This window comes from Myotis brandtii, unplaced genomic scaffold, assembly GCF_000412655.1.
Source record: "Myotis brandtii unplaced genomic scaffold, ASM41265v1 scaffold21, whole genome shotgun sequence".
In the NCBI taxonomy this organism is placed as follows: domain Eukaryota; kingdom Metazoa; phylum Chordata; class Mammalia; order Chiroptera; family Vespertilionidae; genus Myotis; species Myotis brandtii.
This window is the reverse complement of record NW_005357846.1, coordinates 686,245-695,727: the sequence shown is the minus strand read 5'-3', so window position 1 is coordinate 695,727 and position 9,483 is coordinate 686,245.

The window sequence follows — 9,483 nt, the reverse complement described above, 5'->3', positions numbered from 1 at the left end:
GTGTTAACAACTGAACTAAGAAATTCTGGAATGAGAGAAAAATAAATGGTTGCTTAATACATGACATTTTTCAGCTCTTTCATCTGGAAGGCTGGTGCCCTCAACAAGAACACTTGATGTTACCTCTGGCAAGATACAGCTGGAACTCTGAAGTTGAGTACTGGTGGTTTAAATTAAGAAACAGCGTGTGATATTAAATTTAAGACACTTTTGAATAAAGCAACAAGACATATCACAAACTTCACAGAGAGATAGAGCCTTTCATATGGTTCAGCAAATATAGAGGTTGGATTCTATTTACTTATTCATTTAATATGCATTCATTAGATACCAACTGTCTACCCCATATAGCACTAATTGCTACAAAGATGTAAAAAAGGTGTGGAAAGAGTCCTTGCCCAACAGGTAGCCTAATATCCAAGAGGTGAAATAAGATGTGTAAAAATAAAGTAGGAGAAAGTTTCTAGACAAAATATGAGAAATTGAGAAATGGAAATGCTACCTACAGTTTTCTTCTCTCCCAGGGGGCTCAAAGCCCATCACAATTACCTGGCAGAGTGTATCATTCTCATAAGCATTTTACAATGTGATTGGCAGGGATGCAGAGAATCTAAGTGATCAGCATAAAAACCAGGTGAGTTGAGTGGGAGAACTAGAAATTAGTTTTCTATATGGGATATTGCAAGAAATATTGGTAAGTCCAGAGTCAGAAGTCCTCAAGGTTATTTTTCCATCTGTAGGCCTCAGATGATTCTAGCAAAGGTATTTAACATCTCTGAAATAAGGTTTTTTCATCTGGGGATGCTATCCTGGGACATCTACCTTTCCTACCTCACAGGGTTCTATGTGAATTGAGTGAGTTGAGGGAGGGGGAGAATTTTAAAGAGCTTTGCAATGCACAAAGCATCTATAAGTATACGATAGAATGTCATTATTCATTTATTTATTTACTAGTAGGCCAGTGCATAAAAATTTGTGCACTTGTGGGGGAGGGGGGTCCCTCAGTTATTAAACATTTATCGGGACAACACTGACCACATTGGTGGTGGTGGTGGTCTTGTCAGAATGTGTTATATTATGCAGATGAAAATCTATTTAAACAGATTCTATCCCCCAAGATGGGTTCATAAATTAACTGAAAAAAAAGAGAAATGCAGCTGGCCCAGATATGATGCCCTGGTTGTCACAAAGAAATGCCACAGGAGAAAGCAGCAAAGAGCATGACATGAGGGACAGTCTGGAAAGATGGGGATCTAGCTGCTTGGTGCACACCAGCATGGAGAAATGACTGTGCCGGACAACCTGCTCCAACAGGGACAGACACCAATAATGGCCAATTGCCTTCCAGGTGATGCCCTTAAAACTATGCAAGTCCCTAGGAATTCTGATGGCAGGAAAATGAGGTGGAAAGTATAGAATGGCAAATTAGGGTTGACTGAACTTCAATGTAAAATGACTGAAAAACATGAAGTGACTGGGTCTTCTAGAATTAACTAGAAAAAGGTTTTACCATTAAATAGTATAAGAAACCTGACATAGAAACTATGTTCTATATACAAAAATAAAGTTATAGCTCTGGGCTAACTGATATGATAAACTGAAAATATCATATCTGCTGCACAATTTTATCCAGTAGATAACGGAGAGATCTGGACAAATTTTAAGTAGAAGAGTGACATAATCAGATCTATGAGCCTTAAAGAAAGGTGTGTGGAGCCTGTTGACAGAGGAGACGGATGGCAGAAGTACACTGGGTGGCAGCTTGTGGTAGTCTAGCTCAGTGATCCTCAATCTTTTTTAAAAATATTTTTATTTATTTCAGAGAAGAAGGGAAAGGGGGAGAAAGAGATAGAGATAGAAACATCAATGAGGACAGAGAACCACAGATCTGCTGCCTCCTGCATGCCCACACTGGGGATCCAGCCCCCAACCCGGGCGTGTGCCCTGAGGGAATCACACCGTGACCTCCTGGTTCATAGGTCCACGCTCAACCACTGACCCATGCCAGCCAGGCAAATCAATTAATGTACTACAGACAGATCACAAGGGGGAGTTCGTTAAAATGCCAATTTGTCCTGAGGCTGAGGGAGCCACTGCACTCTGAATGTCTAACAAACTCTGGTGAATCGGACACCCCAGTCTGCCAAGCAAGGGTCTGAGTGACAGGTAACCTAAACCTGAACTAGGCAGTGACAATGGAAATGCAGAAAAGACATGGCTGAGCAGCAGTCAGGAAGTAAAAGTGGAGAGACTCGGTGGTCAGTTAGGGTAAGAGGAAACATGTGTGATGACTTTAAGGTTTTCTAGGCTCAGACAAATGGGCAGATCATGGCACCATTCACGGAGTCCTTGGTAAACAAAGGTTTATGCAGAAACAACACATTTTACCAAGTGATTGAGAAATACTCCTACTGTGTGAGGTTGCTATTGAGCAACTTTGCCCACTCAGGCAGAGTTCTTTGTAGCACCACCTGCTTCTCAGCCCTTTGGTGTTACTGCTTAGCACAGTGGGCCTTCCACCCCCTGAACAGTTTGATATTGGAATCCACTTCTCTTTGCTCAGTGGGTTTGGGCTGCTTTGTTTTCATTGTATGTTGTTAATAGTTTACCCCTGAACGAACTGAAAATATGCCATTGGGGAGATTAGCAGACGTGAAACTCCAAAGAACTGAAAACGTACTTTAGTGTAGCGTGAGGATTATAAAGTGAGTTATTCCCTAAGTAAGGAGGAAACCATGGCAAACAGGTGTTTTAAGATTCCCCAAGTAATAGTCCAGAGAGGGCCCTGGAACCCAGCAACCATCGACACTCGTTGTGTGAGTCTGGCACTGCATCTGAAAGAGAGAGAGAGTGATAAAGAGATCAGGAGGCGCCTCTGCTTCCGCTGATACCCAAGAGTCATTATTACAGGTGAAGCAGAAAGTCAAGAGGGTCCATGCTGTTGCCAAAAAGCGTCCATGGAGATGAACTATTGGAAATATCTGTGCAATATCATTTCTCGTTTCAGATTCTTATTGAAGTGAGACCAGATTCGACTCCAACCCTAGTGTGTGCTATTGGAGGAGAGCGGGGTATGAAGGAGAGAAGGGGGTGGAGGGGCTTGGGAGGGACCTGCATTGTGCTTCTGTGGACTGGTTTCCATCATTGGAGGAGGTAGCGCTTAGAGCAGTTCATGGCTTCCCTGGGAAACCATTCTAAGTGGGCCACGTGCCCAATGGTTTCCATCCCAGTTAAGTAAATAAATGAAATATGCTAATTAGCACCCTATTAGCTCACAGCAGGGAGTAATCCATGGCATTTTGATTGGAAAGAATCCTGTCATCCAAAAGCCTGGTCTGTAACAGAATGCAAACCGGCCCAATTTCCTCCCTCCCTGCCTCGTGGCAGCCATCCAAACGTCTGAGAAGCAGACCTCACAACTGCGTGCAATTCCGAGGGTGTCACTGCGCACCTCCTGGCCTCCGTGGAATCTGGCAGCGGGCCCCACTCCCAGCATGGGTTTATCCAATCCAGAAATGTGGACCAAAGCTCCAAAACACGGATGGGTGTGGGAGGATCTTTCTGGGGCTGCTCTTATTTCTTTCACTCTGAGAATATCCCCACTTTAATTCTCTGGCCCTCCCAGACTCTAATCCAGAAGGCCCTTCCTTAACACAGGTGTGCAAGCATGTCACTGCTGAGCCATTCCTCTGAAGGAGGCCTTCTTCTAAAAATGGCAGAGCTTTGGGGTTTAAATTGGGGAAAGGCAAGCTCATTTCGTTTCACCTCTTTATAGTTTTATTGTCTCAGCAGCAGGGAAACACCATCTAGCTCCTGTTTCCCTATTACTATTTAAAAGCCTAGATTTACATCTTGCCTCTCCCCCTCGTACTTTGCAGAGGGCAGGGGTTTGGAGGCAATATAGACACAGTACAAGAACAGCAGGTTTTCCAATCTGCCCTTTGACAACATCCACTGTCCAAGGGCTTTGGGTGTTTAAAGGGCTTAGATGTTGTGACACATCTGTCAGGTTACATCAGAATGTATCAGAAACCCCCGTGAGAGTGGGGCAATGAAGCTTGGTTATATTATGGATAGGCTTGTAACACATGTTCTGTTCTTTTTTTTTTAAATTTATCAATTACTATAGGGAGCGGCTCTAGAGTTAAGCCTCGGACTGACCTGTGGCAGAGCCACAAACAAGTCCCAGCTTAGAGGGCAGAGCTCTCTTAGAATAATTAAGCTTGACCTTATAGGCTCCCTAGATCCTTCCTGGGTAGCTAATGGGCTGTGGGAGGTACAGCAAGTGCTGCCAAAACAAGTGAAACTCACAAGAACATGGTAACTATGTTGACCACTACCTTGTTTTCCTCTGACTATAAAATAAAGCCTCAGCTTGCTGGCTGGATCCTTCTCTGTGGCCTCATCCGGGGACAGAAGATCCACCGAGCCCCAGCTATATTCTCTTTGTCTGTCTTTTCTTTAATCCTTTGCCCCCCCCCCGCCACCCCTCCCCCAATCTGGCTCACCTAACCCTTGCCTGTGCTGGCACTGCACAAATTACTTTATTTTAATTTATTGCTTCTCAGAGAGATAGAGGAAGGGAGAGAGAGAGACAGCAATTTGTTGTTCCACTTATTTATGCATTTATTGGTTGATTCTTATATGTTCCCTGACCAGGGATCAAACCCACAACTTTGGTACATGGGGATGATGCTCTAACCAACTGAACTACTGAGCCAGGGCACATGTTCTGTTCTTGATACCAAAAGTTACAGGGATCACCATGTATTTCTTGATGGCTGTCTAAAAAAAGGGACGAGGGGACAAGATTTTTAATCACCTGAATGTTATAGAGGTAAGTTTCCAGTGGGTTTGCTGTCTCAGGTTTGGTCTCTTCTTGTATGATGACCTACTTAAGCCAAATAGATACCGAATGCCTAGGACAATGCCATTTGAAAACACTTTTCTCTGTAGGCTCTTATGTTTCCTCCCTGATAAAGATGTGATTAATATATTTAAAGCTAAAATATATTAACAGAACGTATTGGTTACAAACACATTACTCTTTTTTCCCCATACCAGTTTTTCTTTTACTTTTAAAGAAAATCTATTTATCTTGAATAGATACAAATTCAAAACAAATGCTGGATACCAGCTGTTGTATCAGCAGCATTTTAAAATTCAACTTTCAGTAAATTTTTCAAGAAAGCAAGTCAAGAAAAAACTCAATAGTAAAATTTGTGTCTCATTCACTACCATTACCAAACCACATTGATTGCTGTACCTGAAGATGTCTCTTCAGAATGTTTCTTGTCCTGTATTGGAAAATAAAGCATATTACCTAAATGACTCAAATGGCAAGAACAAACGTACTCCTAAAAGCCATCTGTGAACTAGCATATGTGCTTCTGGAACCCAACATCTTGGTTCTATATGTGAATCAGAAGAAAAGGGGAAAAAAGAAAAGAAGGAATGAAAGGAAGAAAATGGGTCCCTGTCTTTAAATATAAAACAAGGAATGATTTTCTTCAATCAAGGGAACTTCAAAGAGGGAAGGTATTTATGAGAACGAAGCAGTCAGTTAGACTTCACAGCAGCTCTACCCAAGACTGATACCAAGAGCAGTCACAAAACTTTGTCAGCCAAGACCAGATGCTGCTAATGAAAAAATGTGCAAATCGAGGCATATTCAACATGCACCATGGGCTTTATTGTTTTGGCAAATCTATCTATTTTGAACTAGAAAACAGTTCAGTGAAGAATTAAAAAAGGAAAGATGTAAGTGAAAAGCAAGAAGCCTAGCAGTGGTAGCAAGCATTAGTGAGTCTTAAAAGACCCTCATTTATACCACCTATTACCCCCAATCCAGTTGGCAAAGTGGAACTTTGCAGCTTTGTAAAATCTGAATGTCCAATTCTGTGTATCTGCCTTGAACATATAGGCTGATCTAATCTGACCAAATCATATGATAGAGGAATGATGCCTAAATGCTTTTACATATTTTCAGTTTCTGGATAACTTTTTTTTCCTTGAAATTCACATGTTCCAAATATCTGTCTGACTTTGAGCTTGGATTCTCAAGGGGAAACTCACAACCTGGCAGTAGGAATAAAAGACAGAAATAAACTCTATTGACACTTTAAATTAGACATGGTTGCAAGGCCACTCAAGATGACAATCACCCCCACTGCAGTCATTATTGACGGATTACACGCAAACACTGCCTGCTACCTGGTAATTCTACCTGCTAATTACTTGGAAAGATTCAGATTCCCAACAACTGACCTCAGTGTTTTCTCAGGTTTGAGGGCCAATTAGGGAGGGGTAGGAATGACTTGAGAAAGCCACATAGCGAAGTTGACAGTCAGTGAGGAGCTGCTGAAATTCTATCAAAAATATTCTTGCAGCATAATGAAGCTTTTTAGGCAGCCAATCTCCCTAGACACTTGCCTTTGCCAATAGTTACAACAATAAGGAAAATTTTATTAGTGGTGTGGCTATTTTTTTTTTTTTAGTGCTGACTATAAAAACACCCATTGAGTTATTTGCAAGCTCTGCCAAGTGGCAAGTGCAGAGTGAATTTCAGATAAGAGAAGACTTTGGACTCCAGCCCTAAAATGATACTTGGGAAGTGTATGTGTGTCTTTCTGGAAGAGAGCAGATGGCTATTGGGGAGGGAGGGGTGTGTGTGTGTGTGTGTGTGTGTGTGTGTGTGTGAAGCAGGAATGATGATGATGACAAGAAGCAGATGAAGAAACGCTGAGACAAGCTAAGGCTACTTCTTTTGCTTGTTTTTCCTCTACTTCTTCTCCGTCATCCCAGTGGGATAGCGTCTGGTGAAGTCCTGGGGCCTCTCCAGTGATAATGGCAAACATCAGTGCTGCCGTGGCTCTGCCTGTGAAGAACTGACCCCTGAAGGAATTCCTGTTGAAGGAGCAGCACTATGACAGGCAGAGTGGAGGGATCCAGATGGTGAATGACTTGCCAAGGGTCATGCAAGTCACCATTTAAGGTAAGAGGAATTAGCTCATTCATTCAATTGACATTTGTTGAGTGCCCATTATGTGCTAGATGGTAGAGATACATGGCCCCTATATGTAACTTAAGCACAGTCATAGCTACTATAGAGTTTATTCATTAGAAGGAGAAAAAGGCACAGTTCCCTACCTCTAGAAAGCTCACAGTAAATAATAACTCTGTTAATATTTTTACTTTGTACTTTGACAAAAGCTGTCTCATTGTATCCGCACTACACCCCTCATAAAGTGAGAATTGTTATCGCACAAATTTATAATTGAAGATAATGAGCCTTAACCTTGATCAAGGTCAAACAGCTGTTAAGTAGTAGCCTCAAACCTTACACTCAGGTATCTTGATTCTTAAGTGTCTGGGACTGCAATCCCTTCTGTCTGGGCCTTGATACAGTTGTGAATTTTGATAAAACAAAACTCAACTGAAATTAATGCCTAAGACTCCACTAAGAGTTGCCCATACTCACAGTACATGCCAGCCTGCTACCACAAAGATTCAAAAAGAGACACCAAAAAGACAAGAAAGATCTCAAATCAACTTACTTTACAACCTAAAGAATTAGAAAAAGAACAAACTAAACCCAAAGCCAGTGGAAGGGAGGAAATAGTAAAGATTAGAACAGAGATAAATAAAATAGAGATTAGAAAATAATAGAGAAAATCAACAAACCCCAAAGTTTCTTCATTAAAAAGACCAACCAATTGACTAAACTTTAGCTAGATGGACCACTTCTATTCAACATAGTATGGGAAGTCCTAGCCAGAGCAATCAGGCAAGAAAAAAATAAAACTAAAAGGCATACAAATAGGAAAAAATAAGTAAAATGATCTTTTCAAAGATGATGTGCTCTTTTATATAGGAAACTCTAAATATTGAACAAAACATCCTCTTAGAACTAATAAACTAAATCATAGTTGACACACAAAAATCAATTGTATTTCTATATACTAACAATAAACAATCTGAAAAGAAAACAATTCCATTTACAATAGCATCAAAAAAATAAAGTACTTAGAAATTGACTTAACCAAGAGGTGAAAGACTTGTATAATGAAAACTATAAAATATTTCTGAAAGAAATTAAATATATAAATTAATGAAAAGATATCCCACATTCATGGGTTGGGAGAAAATATTGTTAAGATGTATATACTACTAAAAACAATCTCTAGATTCAATATAATCTCTGTCAAAATCCCAATAATGTTTTTGTAGAAATAGAAAAAAAATTATCCTAAAGTTCATATGGAATCTCAAGGGACTATCCACAAATAGCCACAATAATCTTGAAAAAGAACAAAGCTAGAGGATTCACACTTTCTGATTCCAAAACTTACTACAAAGATAGAACAATCAAAAGAGTGTGGTACCAGCATAAAGACAGACATATAGACTAATGGAATACATCAGGGTTCAGAAATGTGCTCTCACAAATATGGTCAAGTGATTTTCAACAAGAGTGCCAAGACCATTCAATGGGGAAAAGACAGTCTTTTAAACAAATGGTGCCAAAAAAACTACATATTCTTATGCAAAAGAATGAAGATGGACCCTTACATCATAACACCATTTATACAAAAATTAACTCAAAATGAACCTTGGCCTAAATGTACGACCTAAAACCATGAAACTTTTAGGAGAAAATACAGGGCAAAAGCTTCGGGACATCAGATTTGATAACTGGGGTCTTTTTTGGATATGACCGAAGGCCAAGGAAACAAAAGAAAAAATAGAAAATTGAACTCCATAAAAATTAAGAACATGTGTGCATCAAAAGACTTTAATAGAGTAAAGAAGGTAGCCCACCAAATGGACAAAATATTTGCAAATCATTTATCTGGTAAGGCATTAATATCCAGAATATATAGGACACTCATAAAATCCAACAACAGGAACAACAACAATCAAAAACAAACAAACAAACAAACAAACAACACCCCAAATAACCCTATTCAAAATTGGGCAAAGGACTTGAATTTCTCCAAAGAAGATATACAAATGGCCAATGAGCACATGAAAAGGTGCTTAACATCGCTAATCATTAGGGAAATGCAAATCAAAATTACAATGAGATACCACCTCATACCCATTGGAATGACTATAATAAAACAAACAAGCAAACAAAGAGAAATAACAAGGGTTGGTAAGGATAGGGAGAAACTGGAACCCTTGTGCACTACTGGTGGGAATGCAAAATGGTACATCTGCTGTGAAATACGGTATGGCAGTTTCTAAAAAAATAAAAATAAACATAAAAATTATATGATCCAGCAGCTCCACTTCTGGGTATATAATCAAAGGAATTCAAAGCAGGATCTCAAAAAGATATTTGTACACCTACATTTGTAGCAGCATTATTCACAATAGCTAAAACATGGAAGTAACCTTAGTGTCCAACAATAAATCAATAAAATTAAATGTGATATATATATATATATATACTAGAGGCCCGGTGCACAAAATTTGTGC